Source organism: Pleurodeles waltl, chromosome 4_2 (genome assembly GCF_031143425.1).
Source record: "Pleurodeles waltl isolate 20211129_DDA chromosome 4_2, aPleWal1.hap1.20221129, whole genome shotgun sequence".
Lineage (NCBI taxonomy): Eukaryota > Metazoa > Chordata > Amphibia > Caudata > Salamandridae > Pleurodeles > Pleurodeles waltl.
The window spans coordinates 551,961,113-551,967,647 of record NC_090443.1 but is presented as its reverse complement, the minus strand read 5'-3'; positions in this window follow the sequence as shown (position 1 = coordinate 551,967,647).

Genomic DNA, 6,535 nt, shown 5'->3' with positions numbered 1-6,535 from the left:
GAATTCAGCTGTCTCTGATCACTGTTCTTATTATTTTCCTGGGCAAACAAGGGTATAACTGGACCTATAGTAACAGGTACTGATACAGCATCTGGACTCAGTCGGACGTTCTGATCTCTAGGGTATATTACTCCTGTATCCCGACTTGTAAATGAAGACATCTCTGTCTGTGACCCTTTTATAGGAGCATATCTTGGGACTTTATGTGTTTGCATTGGAGACATTAGATTAGGGTAGACTCCATCTGAATCAATGTTGGCTTTTGATAAACCTGTCTCATGTGGGCGGCCTGACTTGTCGGCATCATCAAATTAGTTGTGTTTTCTACAATAGGTTTGTAGGAAGTTGGCTCTGTATATACTATCTTAAAGTGAGGGATAGTGTGCACAGAGTCCAAGGGCTCCCCTTCGAGGTTGATAGTGACAAAATTAGATAATACTAATGCTCTTTTTTGTGGTAGTGTGGTCGAGCAGTAGGCTTATCAGAGGATAGTGTTAAGCATTTGTTGTACACACACAGGCAATAAATGAGAACACACACTCAAAGACTTAACTCCAGGCCAATAGCTTTTTTATAGAAAAATATATTTTCATAATTTATTTTCGAACCACAAGATTCAAGATTTTGGATAAGTACATAAACTGTAGGGTTCTTCACACAGGTAAGTATAGAACTTTGTTTTAAAACAGTAGTACACAGAGTTTTGGTTAAACTGGCATAAGCTATTTTAAAAGTGGACACCGTGCAAAAATCAACAGTTCCTGGGGGAGCTAAATTTTGGTTAGTTTCTCAGGTAAGTAAAGCACATACCAGTTCAGCCTTCTGGGCATAGGCAGCCCACCGTTAAGGGTTCAAGGCAACCCCAAACCCTCAGCACCAGCAGCACAGGGCCAGTCAAGTGCAGAGGTCAAAGGAGGGCCCAAAACACATAGGTGCCTATGGAGAACAGGGGTGCTCTGGTTCCAGTCTGCTAGCAGGTAAGTACCAGCGTCCTCGGGTAGCAGACAAGGGGGGTTTTGTAGAGCACCCTGGGGGGGAACACACACAAGCACACAAAACACACCCTCAGTGGCACAGGGACGGCCGGGTGCAGTGTGCAAAGTAGGTGTGGGTTTGCTGTAGAAAACAATGGAGGGACCCGGGGGTCACTCTTGCGATACAGGCATGGCACAGGGGGGCTTCTCGGGCCAGCCACCAACTGGGATAGGATGAGGGCCGTCTACTGGTCACTCCTGCAGTGGCAGGTGGTTCCTCTCGGTCCTGGGGGCTGCGGGTGCAGTGCTTGGTCCAGGCATTGGGTTCCTTTGTTACCAGGCAGTGGCGGTCAGGGGGAGCCTCTGGATCCCCTATGCGGGTGTCGCTGTAGGGGTGCAGGGAGGTCGACTCGGTGTCCATGTCGTTGGAGTCACCTGGGTGAGTCCTTTAGGTGCAGATCAGTCCTCTGAGTCCTCTGAGGTCACTGGTCCTGCTGGATGTGTCGCTGTGCAGGTTTTTGAGTCTGGAGACAGGCCGGTAGGGCTGGGGCCACGTCAGTTATTGTCTCCATCGTCTCTGCTGGGCTTTCAGGTCAGCAGTCCTTCTTCTTTCTTCAGGTTTCAGCAATCTGGTTTCCTGGGTTCAGGGTCGCCCCTAAATACTAAATTTAGGGGTGTGTTTAGGTCTGGGGGCAGTAGCCAATGACTACTATCCTTAAGAGTGCCTACACCCCCCTTGTGCCTCCTCCCTGAGGGGAGGGGGGCACATCCCTATTCCTATTGGGGGAATTCTCCAAAACCAAGATGGAGGATTTCTTAAGGCAGGGGTCACCTCAGCTCAGGACACCTTAGGAGCTGTCCAACTGGTGGGTGACTCCTCCGTGGTTTTTCTCATTATCTCCTCTGGACCTGCAGCCAAAAGTTGGGGCTGTGTGCGGAGGGGCAGGCATCTCCACTAGCTGGGATGTCCTGGGGCGCTGTAACAACAGGCATGAGCCTTTGAGGCTTACTGCCAGGTGTTTCAGTTCCTGCAGGGGGAGGTGAGAAGCACCTCCACCCAGTGCAGGCTTTGTTCCTGGCCATAGAGTGACAAAAGCACTCACCCCATGTGGCCAGAAACTCATCTGGTTGTGGCAGGCTGGCAGGAACTGGTCAGCCTAACACTAAGGGGGTCATTCTAACATTGGCGGGCGGCGGAGGCCGCCCGCCAATGTTCCCCCGTCAAAATACCGCTCCGCGGTCACAAGACCGCTGAGGGTATTTTGAGATTTGCCCTGGGCTGGCGGGCGGCCGCCAAAAGGCCGCCCGCCAGCCCAGGGCAAATCTACCTTCCCACGAGGACGCCGGCTCCGAATGGAGCCGGCGTAGTGGGAAGGTGCGACGGATGCAGTTGCACCCGTCGCGTATTTCAGTGTCTGCTTTGCAGACACTGAAATACACAGTGGGGCCCTCTTACGGGGGCCCCGCGGCACCCCCTCAGAATCCCCATGGCTGCGGAGCGCGCTCCGCAGCCATGGAGGATTCACCCGAGCAGCGGAAAGTCGGAGGGAGACCGCCGACTTTCCGTTTCTGACCGCGGCTGAACCGCCGCGGTCAGAATGCTCGAGGGAGCACCGCCAGCCTGTTGGCGGTGCTCCCGTGGTCGGTGACCCTGGCGGTCACCGGCCGCCAGGGTCAAAATGACCCCCTAAGAGTCGGACTGGTATACAGGGGGCATCTCTAAGATGCCCCCTTTGTGCAGTTTTCAACAAATCTCACACTGGCATCAGTGTTGATTTATTGTGCTGAGAAGTTTGATACCAAACTTCCCAGATTTCAGTGTAGCCAGTGTAGCCATTATGGAACTGTGGAGTTTGTAACGGACAGACTCCCAGACCATATACTCTTTATGGCTACCCTGCACTTACAATGTCTAAGATTTGGCTTAGAAACTGTAGGGGCATATTGCTCATGTAACTATGCCCTCACCTGTGGTATAGTGCACCCTGCCTTAGGGCTGTAAGGCCTGCTAGAGGGGTGACTTACCTATGCCACAGTGGGATGTGGGCATGGCACCCTGAGGGGACTGCCATGCCGACTTCAAGTCATTTTCTCCCCACCAGCACATACAAACTGTGAGGCAGTGTGCATGTGCTGAGTGAGGGGTCCCCAGGGTGGCATAATACATGATGCAGCCCTAGGAGACCTTCCCTGGCCACAGGGCCCTTAGTACTAGGGGTACCATTTACAAGGGACTTATCTGTGTGCTAGGGTTGTGCCATATGTGGCAACAAAGGTACAGTTTAGGGAAAGAACAATGGTGCTGGGGCCTGGTTAGCAGGATCCCAGCACACTTTCAATCATAACTGGCATCAAGAAAAGGCTAAAAGTTGGGGGGTAACCATGCCAAGGGAGGCATTTCCCTACAAGGTAGATCTGGGAAAATTCCCGGTATGTCAATCTGCAGTATAGGTGTCTGAATTGTAGAAGTAGTAGAACCGTTATAGCTAACCTGTGCTTGTATTGGTGCTGTTTCAATTGGTACTAGAGCTGTAGGATCTGCACTGGTACTTGGACCTATCTCATGTGCTGCATATGGTGGAGGACAATTTCTCAGTAATTGCAAAATAAACTTGTCATCCTCTGATTCTTCCCTGTAAGTCAAGGACTATCTAGACTCTGTTGATTTCTGCTCTCTGTCATCTTAAAGATATGAATCCTTCTCTTTGGTACTCTTTCTAGTCTTGCTCTTGCTTTCTTGTGTAACTGCAGGAAACATCCCAAATCGCTGTAAAGTCTCAGCTCTCCAAAATCACTGCTTTCTATCCTATCTTGCCTCAGCTAAAGTATTCTCAGCTTTTCTCATTCTGTTCTCAAGTTTCTGTTGCTGTTGCTGTCTAGCCACTAACTCCCAAATAGCTAATGCTTCAAATTGTGCAGGTCTCGGAGGAGGTTTCAAATCATACAATACCCTCCTCAAATTCTCTAAAATTCTCAAATTAAATGTTCCGTGGGAAGAAAACACTGAGCTCCCTTCTTTTTCTGTCTCCTTGCACCATTGTTCAGCCATGGGGAAGTTTCAGTATGGACAGGGTGACAAAGTGGGACAGTAGGATGACAATCAGGGTGGTCTCATTTCTTGGCATCGTGCTCTGTCTTTGTCCTGGATCTCAGGGACCGTTTGCGTGGTGGTTCTCCCTCTGCAGGGGGTGGGGTGCTGGTGTGGTGGTCCTGTGGCGGGGCGTCCTGTCCACTAGCGCCGGCGGAGGTGGTGGGCAGTTCATCGTCCATGCTAGTGTCAGGGGCCCCTTGTAGTGCCACAGTGTCCCTCCTGGTGTTCACAAGTTCCTTCAGCACCCCTAGATGGTGCCCAGGGTGGAGCTGATGGTTCTGAGTTCCTCCCTGATCTCCAGATAGTGTTCCTCCTGCAGGCGCTCGGTCTCCTGAAACTTGGCCTGTACCGTTGCCATTGTCTCCTGGGAGTGGTGATAGGCTCCCATGATTGAGGAGAGGGCCTCGTGGAGAGTGGGTTCCCTTGGCCTGTCCGCCCCCTGTCGCACAGCAGCCCTCCCAGTTCCCCTGTGTTCCAGGGCCTCCGTCCCCTGGACCATGTGCCCACTACCACTGCCCCCAGGTCCCTGTTGTTGTTGGGGTGGTGGGTTATCCTGGGTTCCCTGTAGTGTTGGACACACAGCTGATTGACGTGTCCTGGGGACGGAGGTGTGGGCCCGCTGGGTGGGTGTTGTGCTGGTGTTTACAGAGGGTGGAAGGTCTGTAGTGGCCTGTGACTGGGTGATGGGAACCGACTATCCTGAGGTCCCCAATGGGCCAGGCTGGTCTTCTAGATCTAGTTGGACAGAGGTGCTATCATCACTGTGGGCCTCTTCTGTTGGTGGTGTGGACATGTGTGGACCCTCCTGTCCGGTGACGTTGGGTAGGGGTCCTGCAGGGGTATAAAAGGATGGTTATTACATCTGTGTGTGTCATGGTGTGCAATGGGTGGGTGACCGTGTACCCCAGTGTTTGCATTCCTGTGTGAGACCTTGTGTGAGGATGGTTTAGGGGGTTGTATGGGTATGTGCAGTGGCCATGCTTTAGTGATCGGTGTCCATGCTTTGTTGTTGCATGCAGGGCTTGGTGTTGGGATGGGTGGTTTGTGATATTGGGACATATGTGAGGAGTTGGGGTGCTGGGGGTGAGGGTGGGGGTATGTGATAGCATGCAGGTAGGGTGGGGGTTGTAATAGTTAAGATTTGAATTACCAGAGTCCATTCCTCCGCCTACTCCTGCGAGGCCCTCAGGATGCAGAATCTCCAAGACCTGCTCCTCCCATGTTGTTAGTTGTGGGGGAGTAGGTGGGGGTCCGCCGCCAGTCCTCTGAACCGCCAGGTGTTGTTTTGAGACCACGTAACGAATACTTCCCCCGTAGGTCGTTCCACCTCTTCCTGATGTCCTCCCGATTTCTTGGGTGCTGTCCCACTGCGTTGACACTGTCCACTATTCTTCGCCATAGCTCCATCTTCCTTGCAATTGAGGTGTGCTGTACCTGTGATCCGAATAGCTGTGGCTCTACCTGGGTGATTTCCTCCACCATGACCCTGAGCTCCTCCACCGAGAACCTGGGGTGTCTTTGCCGTGCCATGGGGTGGTGTAGGTGATGTGTGGGGTAGAGTGTGTGGTGATATGTGTGCTGATATGTAGTCGTGTGTTGTGTGAGGTGCGTGGAAGTTCTGTGGGTGATGGTGTTGTGTGCCTGTGGTTGCCATTGTTCTTGCTGGTGCTCTCTCTCTGGCCTTCTTTCTGAATTTTTTGTCGTGGGGGTGTGTGGGTGATGTGGGTGTGTGTTTTATAGTGGTGTGGGTGTGTGGGAGTGGTGTGTGTATGTGTATCAGGTGTGTGTATTTAGAATTGTCCAATGTGGTAGTGTTTTGTAAATGTGTGTGAATTTTGAGCGCAGTGGTGTGTACCGCCAATGGAATACCGCAGTTGAAAGACCTCTGCGTGGATTCGTGTGTCGTGATAGTGTGGGCATATTTCTGTTGGCGTGACGGTGGAGGTTTTGTTTTCACCAATTTATCACTGACCTTTGGTGTAGCGGACTTGTGTGGGTGTCTGAATTTTGTCGGATTCCGAAATGTGGGTCATAATAGCTGTGGCGGAATTCCGCGGCGGTGTGTTGGCGGTCTTCTGCACGGCGGTAAGCGGCTTTTACCGCCAATGTTGTAATGACCACCATAATGTTCATTGTTGTTTGGCATTTTCTTCATCTACCTTTCCAGTGCTGAACTTGAAACTGGTGCCTGACAAAACAGCTTACACACATTTGAGCTTATCACAACAGAACTCATCTACCAGTATAAAAGCAAATTGTTACAATTAGTCACTAAATACTAGAAAGATCTTTAAAAACTCAAGTTTTAATTAAATGAGGTTTTGTCAATGAGGCAGTACAATATACAAAATCCATGTATTACTATTGCAAGAGATCATGAGTGAAACAAACACATTATGATATCTCAAAAGGTATATAAGGTGTGTCCACAGCAGTAACCCCTTACCCCCCATGCTTCTGGCAGGAAACA